The sequence below is a fragment of the Brachyhypopomus gauderio genome, chromosome 19 (genome assembly GCF_052324685.1).
Source record: "Brachyhypopomus gauderio isolate BG-103 chromosome 19, BGAUD_0.2, whole genome shotgun sequence".
NCBI classification, from domain to species: Eukaryota; Metazoa; Chordata; class Actinopteri; order Gymnotiformes; family Hypopomidae; genus Brachyhypopomus; species Brachyhypopomus gauderio.
The window spans coordinates 12,376,093-12,387,314 of NC_135229.1; the positions used below are offsets into that span (position 1 = coordinate 12,376,093).

The 11,222-nt window shown below is 40.4% G+C and overlaps 1 long non-coding RNA gene across 1 annotated transcript; it reads left to right on the forward strand.

The window, feature by feature from the left end:
- Positions 1-3,396: 3,396 nt before the first annotated feature.
- Positions 3,397-5,229, forward strand: LOC143482816 (uncharacterized). Its single transcript, XR_013122298.1, has 3 exons — positions 3,397-3,459; positions 3,838-3,919; positions 5,135-5,229. It is a non-coding gene; the product is annotated as an uncharacterized LOC143482816 (long non-coding RNA).
- The last annotated feature ends 5,993 nt before the right edge of the window (positions 5,230-11,222 follow it).

Sequence of the window (11,222 nt, forward strand, 5' to 3'; positions counted from 1 at the left end):
AAAATAGCATCCTTGGAGCACTGACTGTCCTGGTATTGTAGAGAAATACATATAAAAAGATTACTTTGTATTTGTACAAAATTATGGACATTTATGAGTGTGACTTATATATGCCTTATATAAGTGCCTTATAACAATATTACCGGTAAGCTTGACAGTGGGTCCACATCCGATGTCTTCCACGTGGGAATGACATACATGTCCACAATGTGAACATCTTTGCCCTATTTAAAAAATAATTAGGAACTGAATAAAAATACCCATACAAAAAAAAAGGACATTAATCTGTAACGAGATTCGTTGGTAACCGGAGGCAGACACACATGCAAGGAGTCAGGGGTTTTATTTAAACATTCCACATTAACGGGGGTAGAATCCAGTGATACACATTCAACAGACAAACTTAGAGACGCACCACTGACAGACAATCTGTTGACTAGAACAGAACAACTCACAGCTAAAGGACAAAACATTACAAACAAAAACACCCGGAACAACCAAGACAACAATCGGCTAGGGACGAGGGGCGGGAAATTCTAAGAAATCGTAACTCACACCAAGCACAAACAACGACCAGCAAAGACGGTATCACAACTAAGGATTTAAATAGAAGATCTAAATGAGGAAAACGAGACACAGGTGATGCACTTACAAAAAGGGGGCGGATCTAGATGGAGAAAGGAAAACCCACTAAAACAGAAGAACGAAAATCATTGACAGGAGGGCAGGACGATGTGTTACATAAACCCACAAAACAATTTGACTCTTGATTACATGTCTTCGAGCAGCAGTGATGAGCTTAAAACATGCATTCCCAATCTATAAAAACAAAACGGAGTAAAATGCAAACAAAATCAATTTAGTTAGATTTTTCTTAGAGTAAACATTCTGCAACATATATAATATATATAGTAGATTCCATGCATCGGTTTAATCCGAGACTCCAGAAGTCCTCACGTCTTAGACAGACATCACCATCTTTAATGATAAGCTCTGTTTCTGGACGGCTAGTGTCCAAAATGTATTTCAGCTGAAATTAATAATAATTTAAATCAGTTACTTAATTTAGAGTGTGAGACACGGTGCTTGATAGTGTGAGAGTGAGAGTTAAGTAATGTGAGGAAGCGAAGGTCACATGACGAGTTTAGATAAAAGTGTCAGTTGCCAGTTTTTCTTCAATAGGACCCAAGTCTTTTTCCCATTTCTCCCCAGAGAAAGCATATAAATGCTCAGAATTTTTAGGTGTCCAGTATTCATGATCATTTTCTGTGTTTTTTATTGGGGTTTTGGAATATCAACACCTCATCACCTGCACTCGAAACTGCATGTTTAACATTGCGAGCTGCAAATATGTTCTCGTTCAGCTGTGTAAATATCAAAGTAAAAATGTAAATATAAAATGTGATATGGTAAATATGATAATATAAAAGTTAAGTTATACGTAGTTGTATGTACATATACATACATTATATATAAAATGTAAATAAAAATGTAATTGTGCCATATTTTGTCAATTGTGATTTTTCACCGCAATCGAAATTTGTCCTCCGCTTTTTACCCATCTGTGCAGTTAGAACACACACACAAACACTAATGATTACTAGGGGGCTGTGGATCACATGTGCCCAGAGCAGTGAGCAGCCCTAGCCCGGGGAGCAGTTAGGGTTAGGTGCCTTGCTCAAGGGCACCTCAGTCATGGCCTCAGGTCTGTGAATCGAACCCACGACTCTCCGGTCACAAGACCAGTTCCCTACCACCAGGCCATGACTGCCCTGTATATACATAATAATAAAATATATATATATATATATATATATATATATATATATATATATATATATATATATATATATATATATATATATATATATATATATATATATTATACATGCACACACACACACATATATATATGTTCTTAGGGCTTGGAGATAAATTTATCAGAAATTGGTTATCAGTTTCTCAGAAATCTCCCATAATTCCAAAAGACTGCTGCATGAGAGTATGAACCCTTAACTATCATCACAGTAAGTTTGCACAGATTGCACTGTACCATTTCCTCATAAATCTATTTTAGGTTCATAATGCATTTAGGCGAATTAAAGCACTCATGTCAAATAGGCTGAATTAGGACATCAATATCAGAAATCATCCACTATAGTTTGTGACCCTCTCTTTATTTTCCCTAATCAACTATGTGCATAAGACAATCAATTTGTAAAAATTAAAAATCAGGTTACTCAAATGATATTTTTTGCTTGCTGTGGAACTTTGATCATCATTACAATGACAAAGAACTCTAGAAGCTTCTCTGGCCTTATATACCCATGATGCCTTGCAGAGATATGCCAGAGAAAGGCTCTAGATAGAACATGCTGATGTAGGTTCACCAGCAAAAGACCAACTGGCCACATATCTGCATATTCCCACTGAGGCCAACTCTGATATGGGCAGAAATGTATTTAAATGGTTAAATACATGAGTACATGCCACACTGTGTACAGTGGAAAAGAAGAGGAAATTGCAAAACTAGCATCCACTTCTAAAACATGCCGTTTCAGACTTAAGGTAAGAAGTTTCAAGGAATACGTCACCTATAAACACAAAAAACAAAACATCAACTAACTAGTCAGGAGCAGCCAGCATAATTTCAGCCAGCTCTGATTTCATTATTTCTAGGTGGAGGACTCCTACAATGTTCCTTGCCAAATGCTGGATGTGTTCAAAACATTCTTTCAGAGGACATACTGTAAACCCAAAGAATCATGGATAAAATAAGACCACCGTAGCTGCACCTCTCCAGGTGACCAGTAAGCTGTTGAGAACCTGACAAAAGAAGCTTCTGCAGGTCATTTCCTAGACATTGACCTACAATCTCATAAGCACAAAACCTGCTGGCACCCAAATGGGGCGTGTGATGGAGCTACCCTTCACCACAATGTACACAACATAAGTATTGACATTGATTTCATTATGTAAGTTAATAACTAAATGAAGACACATAGGATGCAATTTACTTTTTATTGAGTAATATTAATCAGCTTACCAAGGGAGAACCTGCACAGAAAAAAGGAAAGGTTATATAATGTATGTAATGAAAAATGTTCATTTTATTTGAGCAATACCGGTGACTGGTATGCAGAGAAAGGCAGCCATGTTGTTTTGTTGAGAAAACAGATTGGGTTCTGTAGAGACAGGGTTGCCAGGTCCTACAAAAATATCCCGCACAAAACCAGCCCAATTTGGCGTGAAAACTGCGAACCTGGCAACTATGTGTAGAGTGCTTTTATGGGTTGGGTTTTACCACCAAAAATCCAGGAAGTGACATCACACCACTTCCTGTGTAGCACTATAAAAGGCCTGATGAGAATTGTTTGAGCAGGTTTTTGGTGGGAGAGTATGTAATGCTGAAAGTAAGAAATGATCTTGACGCTTGAACTGTGCAGTGTGACAATTGATGTGAGGAACTTGTGAACTATCACATTTTGGGTTTTTTATGTCTTGGTTTGTTTCTGTAAATAGTTTTCTTGCCTCTACATGGGGATTAAATAAACACATGCTACTTCTTGACACCCTACCTGAACCAGACCCTGTGCCTTGTCTGCCGGTCACTCACAGGGCGAACAGATCAAGGCCATGCAGAAGTGTCAGAATGTTATGTTTCTGTGCGGGATGCAGGATTTGATGTTCCTGTGTTAAACCATGAGTGGTAACAGAGGGTGGTCTTTCCCTGGAGGTCATACATAGGCATAGTGGGGGAAGTGTGACTCAAGGAGTCCCCATTGAAATGGGCTAAAACTGACCGTTTGTGTTTTGGTTTATCTGTGTATTTGCCAGGCTTGCTTGGACTCATTTTGCAGCATGTTGTGTAGTGGGAAAGACTACGTCTTCAGTTCAGAAAGAAGGTAGAGACACAGAGGTGGGGCTCCTGTGTGTAAATGTACTATGTTGGTTATATCATCAAACAGATTCCCACAGATTAACCTGTTGTTGATAACTGCGGTTCCTTTGATATGCGCTGGGTGTTATAGGAAGAGGAGTTTGGTGTAGGGTCTCTTCTGTTTTCCTCTCTTCCCCTCTGCTTTCTTGCACATTGAGACACCCTGCACTGGTCTGTATAACTGTTTCCATGAGAATAACTACCTTTTCATACATTGATTTAGAATAGTACTGTTTGATAATAAATTAATCTAGTTGTTAATAGATAAATCTAGTTAATTGCTTAACCAACTTTTCTTAGTTATATCCATAGCAGGCCAGATTAACTCCTAATAAGTATCAGATAAAGGTAAATGTATAATAACACCTATTCCTTATAAAATACTTAATCTGTTGCATACGTTTTATATGCCAACCCCTTAGTAACTGTAGCTGTATAGTAAACCTCTGACAAAGCAGGCTACTGTTTATAGCAAGGAACTTTGTGAAGTTGGTTAGTTATATCCCGTAACCTACAGTGAGCTATTGGATAAGTCAGTTCCCTTAACCTTTATTTAAACCTTAACCAAAACTATTACATATTATGCACATTAGTCCTTCATCTGCACCTATTTCCATCTTTAGTTGTAGGTAAGCAGGGTTGAGGAGTTAAGCATCAAAACAAAAACCCATACAGCCAACCAAGATGAGCTCTGTTCAGGCAGAAGACTGAGATGCAGTAGTAGAGATGGTGTACAGGAACCCAACCCTTTCTCCAAGACACAGCACACGCCCCCTACTGGCCTCCATAGGACCAGGACAGACTCCATCACATTTTCCTCCAAGATCTCCTGGTACTGAAGGGAATTCATGGTACCCTGCACACGTTGAAGCTTTCCTGTACCATTAGAAGCAAAACAGCCCCAAGGCATAATTGACCCTCTGTCGTGCTTCACAGTAGGCAAGGTGTTCTTTTGTTCATAAGCCTGGTTCTTCCTCCTTCAAACATAGCGCTGGTCCATTGGCCCACACAGTTCTAATTTAGTTTCATCTGACCACAGTACACTGTCCAAAAACTTTTGTGGCTTGTCCTCATGACTTTTGGCATACTGCAGTCAACTTTTCTTGTTCTTTGGAGTCAGTCAGTAATAAAAACTTTTTTTCGGCGATGATGAATAGTCCATGATTGGAGATTTTTTCTGCCTTTCCTCCATAGTTCCTTGCACGCTGGTGATGGTACTAATAATCCAGATGATTGGTTATTGATGGCGATCATCATCATCTGTCCTGATGCACAAACTGCAGTAGTCCTCTTGTGCTAGGAGCCTGGTTGAAGTTCATGTTGCACAGCTGCCCGTGGTCTCTACTCCAGGATGAAGCACAGGAGACCTACATGATGGACAGATCGAGAGACAGAAAAGCAGAACAAAGACTAAACACAGTTCAATGTATTCTTGTGAAATCTGGGAGATGTGTTAGGGAGATGTGAACCGATGGAGTCTCCCTTAAACATCACGGAAACCCCCCTTTGCTGTGTCGTTGACGTTTTGAACCTTAGTGATGAGCAAGAATAGTCAGAAGCAAAGATATCAAAGTAAAATAAATTTTATTACATTTTATTAAAGATCAATCCAGAAATCTCCATTACAGAGTACACTGTATGGTTGCCTTTTATTGGTCTCAATAACATCCCTCAGTGTCCAGAAGTAGTCTGCTGACAAAGAGGGTATTAGTAGTTTCTTTGTGTGATTTTGAATAAGTGTGACATGTTGCATGTAGGAGGATGCTCCTCTATAAAACTGAAGTAACAGGGGAATCTTAACAGGTCTTTAATGTTTTGGTGATGTTAAAGAATGGTGAAGAATATGTTGCATCTGTTCCTACATCATCATGTGAGAGCTTCAGGATCACTCCTGAAATATTCAAATAAGAATACATGTCGGTTATTTCTCAAAATGGACTGAAGCTCTTCCTGTGTGAGTGAAGAACCTTGGCAGTGTTCTCATATGTGGTGATGGCATGTAGAAGTGACATCCATGTAAATAGGAGGGTTTAAGCCCTCCCTCCTGCTGCTTGGACAAGAACCAATTCTTTCAGTGTTTGCAGTGTTGAGGACAGAGAATAGGGAGCTGTAAATCTCTACTGGTGATGACGGATAAAAATTAAGGATTATATCATCTGAAATAAATGTGCTGATTTCAGGTATAAAATCAATTCTGATTTGAATCTGTGGGCATCTGAAATGCTGTTCCAACTATTGCCAATGGATGGGGGTGTGGAGAAAGATGATTCTTAATGAATCATGATTCTTAATTCTTAATGAATCATGATTCTTAATTCTTAATGAATCATCTCCTACGATTGGACGACAGAAACAGACAGGAGTAGACCTGAACTGAACTGAGCAGATGTGTAGCCTGTTTTGTTAAGTGTGGATGTAGGTACTTACATGTGTATCCTCACTTGGACCTGGCATGGAGTTGGGTATAGGGGGATACTGCCCCTACTGTACCTCAGTGAGAAGGTGAGCTCCTACCTTTGCATGTAGAAGAGCAGGTAGGCTGTTCTTGCCCTGCGCTTAAGGATTGCTGGCTCATTCATTTTTGAAACCTTTGAATCATTGAATGTTAACCAGCTTTCTCCTTTCTCCTCAGCTACGTCACTGATGTAGTGCCTTGTCAGGGTAGAGAGATGTCATTAGTCACTTTAGTTTCTACTGCATGTTTGTGGATAATGTCAGACTGCTCACCACTGAAAAATTTGCAACAGGGCAGATGTAAGAGAAGGAGGAAACCCTGAGTGTCTCTCCCTCCTTTTTCAGCTGAAGCAAACACATCATCAGGAACTCATGGGCATCCTGTGGAAGACAGTACATCAGAAGAGAATTGCTCCTGGACTTCAGCAGCAACAGAGTGAGAAAATAAAGAAGGTTGTGTGCAGTTCCTGCAGGCTACTGCATGTGGTTCTGATGTGTTCTGAATGGCTCAGAGGGTTGTTTAGCTGAACCTGTTGGTAGTCCTCTCCAAACGCAGGGCATCTGACTGAAATACAGGCATTCAGGGCTCTCAGCAGCTTCTTCTTCTGTGAAGAACTACAACTAGTGAGCCTGCCTTGCTGCAAATCTGCAAAACATCTACGCATGGTAACAGGGAGACCAATGTGGTTTATTTCTCTCAGCATCACAACACCTCCCTAAGCACTCATAATTGAACAGTTCATTTAGACACGTGAATCCTCTGTTCCTGATCCGGTACCTGAGCATCTGGCAGCTGGATGTCCGCTTAGCAATCGACCCCCCCCCCCCCCCCCCCCCCCCCAACAACTTTCGTTCCATTGATGTGTATCAATCTGGTAGCCCTCCGCTATAATTGGTATCCAAGAAGTAGCTCCCAGTTTCAAAAATGTTGGTGACCCCTGCAGTGGACACTGCAGGATTCAAGATACCATTGAGTCAGACTACTACTAAACTACAGGAGTCCATGTCATTATCTAGTGTTTTTGTAAGTTAGACATTTGCCAAGAAGCACAAATAACCATCGACAGACATACCATTTAAAGAACAACCTCAAGTGGTATCAGCTGAGTTAGTGCTCTGGTAAGAACTCAACAAACAGGTGGGTCTTCAGTCTACGCTTGAAGATAGCAATAGACTCTGCAGTCCTAGCAGCTAATGGAATATCGTTCCACCATCTTGGAGCCAGGAAGGAGAATAGTCTGGAGCTTTGTCTTCCATGAGACTTTAAGCATGGAGTTTCGAGTCGAGCCATCTTGAGTTTCTGAGTATTCGCTGTACGGATCGGCTTTTGACCATGGACATCATGTAGGGAGGGGTTGGTCCATTTTTGGCTTTGTAAGCAAGCATCAATGTTTTATATCTGATGCGTGCCGCTACTGGAAGCCAGTAAAGAGAGCGTAGCAGAGGAGTCACATGTGAGAACTTGGGGAGATTGAAGACCAGTCGTGCTGCAGCATTCTGAGTTAGTTGTAGAGGTCTGATGAGGGTGACAGGAGCACTGATAATCAGCTGCTGATAACCAAAAATCCCATAACGGTCGAATCTGAAATCCTGATGGTTGTCCACGGTGATGATGAATAGTCCACGGATGGTGATTCTTTCTGGCTTTCCTCACAGTTCCTTGCACACTGACGATGGTGATTGTTCTAATAATCCCGACGATCAGTTCTTGATGCTGTTAAGTCCTTTGGTCTTGTCTCTGTTCTCTGGCGTGGACCATAAAGTCTCTCATTATCTTGATGCACATCTCATCAAGGCTTATTATTCTGTCCTGGTCCACAAACTGCAGTAGTCCTCTTGTCCTGGGAGCCTGCGTGAAATTCAGGTTGCACAGCTGTCGGTAGTCTTTAATCCAATAAGAAGCACAGGAGACCTACATGATGGACAGTACGAAAGAGACAGAAAAGAAGAATAAAGACTACACACAGCTTTATGTTTTCATGAGAAATCTGGAAGATGTGTTAGGTTTACACAAACCTCAAAAGAACCTCAAAACAGAGTGTGAGGGGAAAGAGAAGAATGGGCGGATGTAAAATTATCAGTCCATGTGATGTTCTGCTTCTGTGTCCCAAAAGAACAACATCTAGTCCTCATGTGATTATGGGAATACCTTCAGCATCTGAAAAACACACATGCAAACAAAAATATTAAATTACGTGGAACAATAAAACGCATGCCACACAGTCAAATCATGATGTGTGGGTGTTTAAAAGCCTGGAGGTGGACGTTGATGGGGTGCTCTTGGTGGGTATGGACTGGAGGAAAAAACAGCTGGGTTTGGTGTCTCCAGGGTCTGGGTGTGACTAGATTCGGATGATCTGAAAATGTCATCCGAGCCGATGGAGACACCCTTAAACCAAGTGGACACCTGTGTTTGCTACAACACACACACAGTAAAAATGCCTTTAGATATCATTTTCTAAAAACCTCACCACAAATAAGTCTAAATGCAATCAGAAAGGAAGAAGCACTGACCAGAAAAATATTCTGCGCCGATGTCGATTTTGAACAGGTGCGCAGGTAAATGTTTGCCTCCGTGATGCTGGTTCCCCTCCGCTGAATTAACAGAGGACATGCAGATGAGTGTAATTCAGAATGGGACAAGCTAGTTAAAGATGCTTATAGTCAAGACTCTTCGTTACCTTGATGCAGGCCACGGCACTAGCGCTGGCAAAGTGGTGAAGGGTAAGCTACAAATACAAAGAAAAGATTAGGTTGAAGGGACGTTGACAGTAGCATGTCCATTCTTACTGAAATTGTGAACCTGTTCCCATGACTCACCTCTGCATCTATCCAGTAGAATTGTTGAGCACCCACCAGTGCTCACTCTGCCACCCACTGTAGATGGACTTGTGCTGAAGCTTCACCTCCACCACCTGCATTTTATGGGTTTTGCATCGTCAAAGTAGCAAAAAACTCATTTTGGTCTGGGGGCCAAATACAACTTAATCGGACCTCAAGGGGGCCAGACCAGTAAACTCATTACAAAAAATTACATGGAACTAATAATAATCAATCAATCAATCAATCATCAGTTATTCATATACAGTGTTGCGAATAACAATAATTATTTATAATATAATTATTATTACAATAATAATAATGCGTTATTTTTAACGGCGTTAGGTAACGGCGTCATTTTGTCAGTAATGGGATAATATAATTAATTACTTTTCCTGTCGTTACAACGCCGTTGACGTTACTGGTCATTAAAAGCGGTGCGTTACTATATATTGATATACTAACAGTAATGCGAGCGGACCGCTCCCCAGGCTAGTGAGGAGTAACAGATCTCGATAGGTCACAGTTCTCGGTGTAACACCTGTTTAACTTAACAAGTCAGTAAGCGATTGGCTAAGGCAGCGTTATGGTAGCCAATCGGAGCCAGTGTTTTTACACGCGTGCCGAAGCACTCCAGTGACACGACACAAACGGAGAAGAGACAGAAATGGCGAGTCAGAAGCAAGCCGAAGAAAAATTTGCATATTCAAGTTGGCGATATAAACATTATTTAAGAAAATACTTGAAGTTTCTGAATGTCTACCAGACTGGGTATTTGATTTATTTAATTAAGAATAGAGGTTTAATTGTTAAGTTTACTTCTGTTGTGAACAAACCAGTTGTCTCAGGTTGAGAGAATTTAATTTAATTTGATAGATGTAAATGCACTTTATATAGTGTAACTGTTTACTTTTGTTTCTTTTTTTTTCAAAGATTTGGGATTATAAAGGATTTTATCCTGCACTGGTATGGTGATGTGCAATAAATGTCAAAATTTAAACACCTTTATGATCTACTCATTTCAACTGACTGAAAACTGCTTTTTCAAAAAATCCTTATTCATTGGCATACAATTTTTTTTTTACTGTAATGCAAATAGTTACTTTCCCTGGTAACGAGTTACTTTTATTATAGAGTTATTCAGTTACTAACTCAGTTACTTTTTTGAACAAGTAGTGAGTAACTATAATTACTTTTTTAAAGTAACGTTCCCAACACTGCTCATACCTGAATACATTTAGACTTACTTATGGGGAATTTAGAAAATGATTCCTAAAGGCATCTTCACTTATTTTTATTCTTATTTGTGGTTTTCAGCAATCAGAATTTTCTGTGACGTATAAGGGTGTCTCCATCGATTCAGATGGCCTTTTCAGGTCACATGAGTCTAATCACACCCAGACCCTGGAGACACCGGACCCTGCTGTTTTCTCCACCAGTCCAGACCCACCAAGAGGACCCCCTCCACGCCCACCTCCAGGCTTTTAATCACCTACACAGCATTTTAATAGATTCTTATACAAAGTTCTAATCTCACTATATATCATGCTTTTTACTTTTCCACATAAAAACAAAATGTTTTGAACTATGTTTAGTCTTTGTGGAGATGCCTTGGGGGGGGGGGGGGGTGGTGGATGTGGCTTCACAACAATGTATACACTGAAAAGGCCAGGGTTTTCCCCGAAAACATCAGGCTTAACTCCAACAATAGACTTCACCCATTGTTTTTTAATTTGTGCAGCACACACATGAACATAGTCCCTTAAACCGGATAAAACATTGGTAAAACTGTGCAGTAAAAGCTTAGCGGCATGTCTGGCCACACTCGCTGCCCCCGTGAAGTTCTCCCTTGAAAGATCCTATGCTCGGCATTTAAATGAGTAGCCCCTGCCCCAACTTTGTTAGACTCTACCACCTACGCTGGAGCAGGACTACATACGTCGCCATTGAAACATGTACAACATACACAAACATAACTGTATGCTATACATCACATTCAGCATTACAA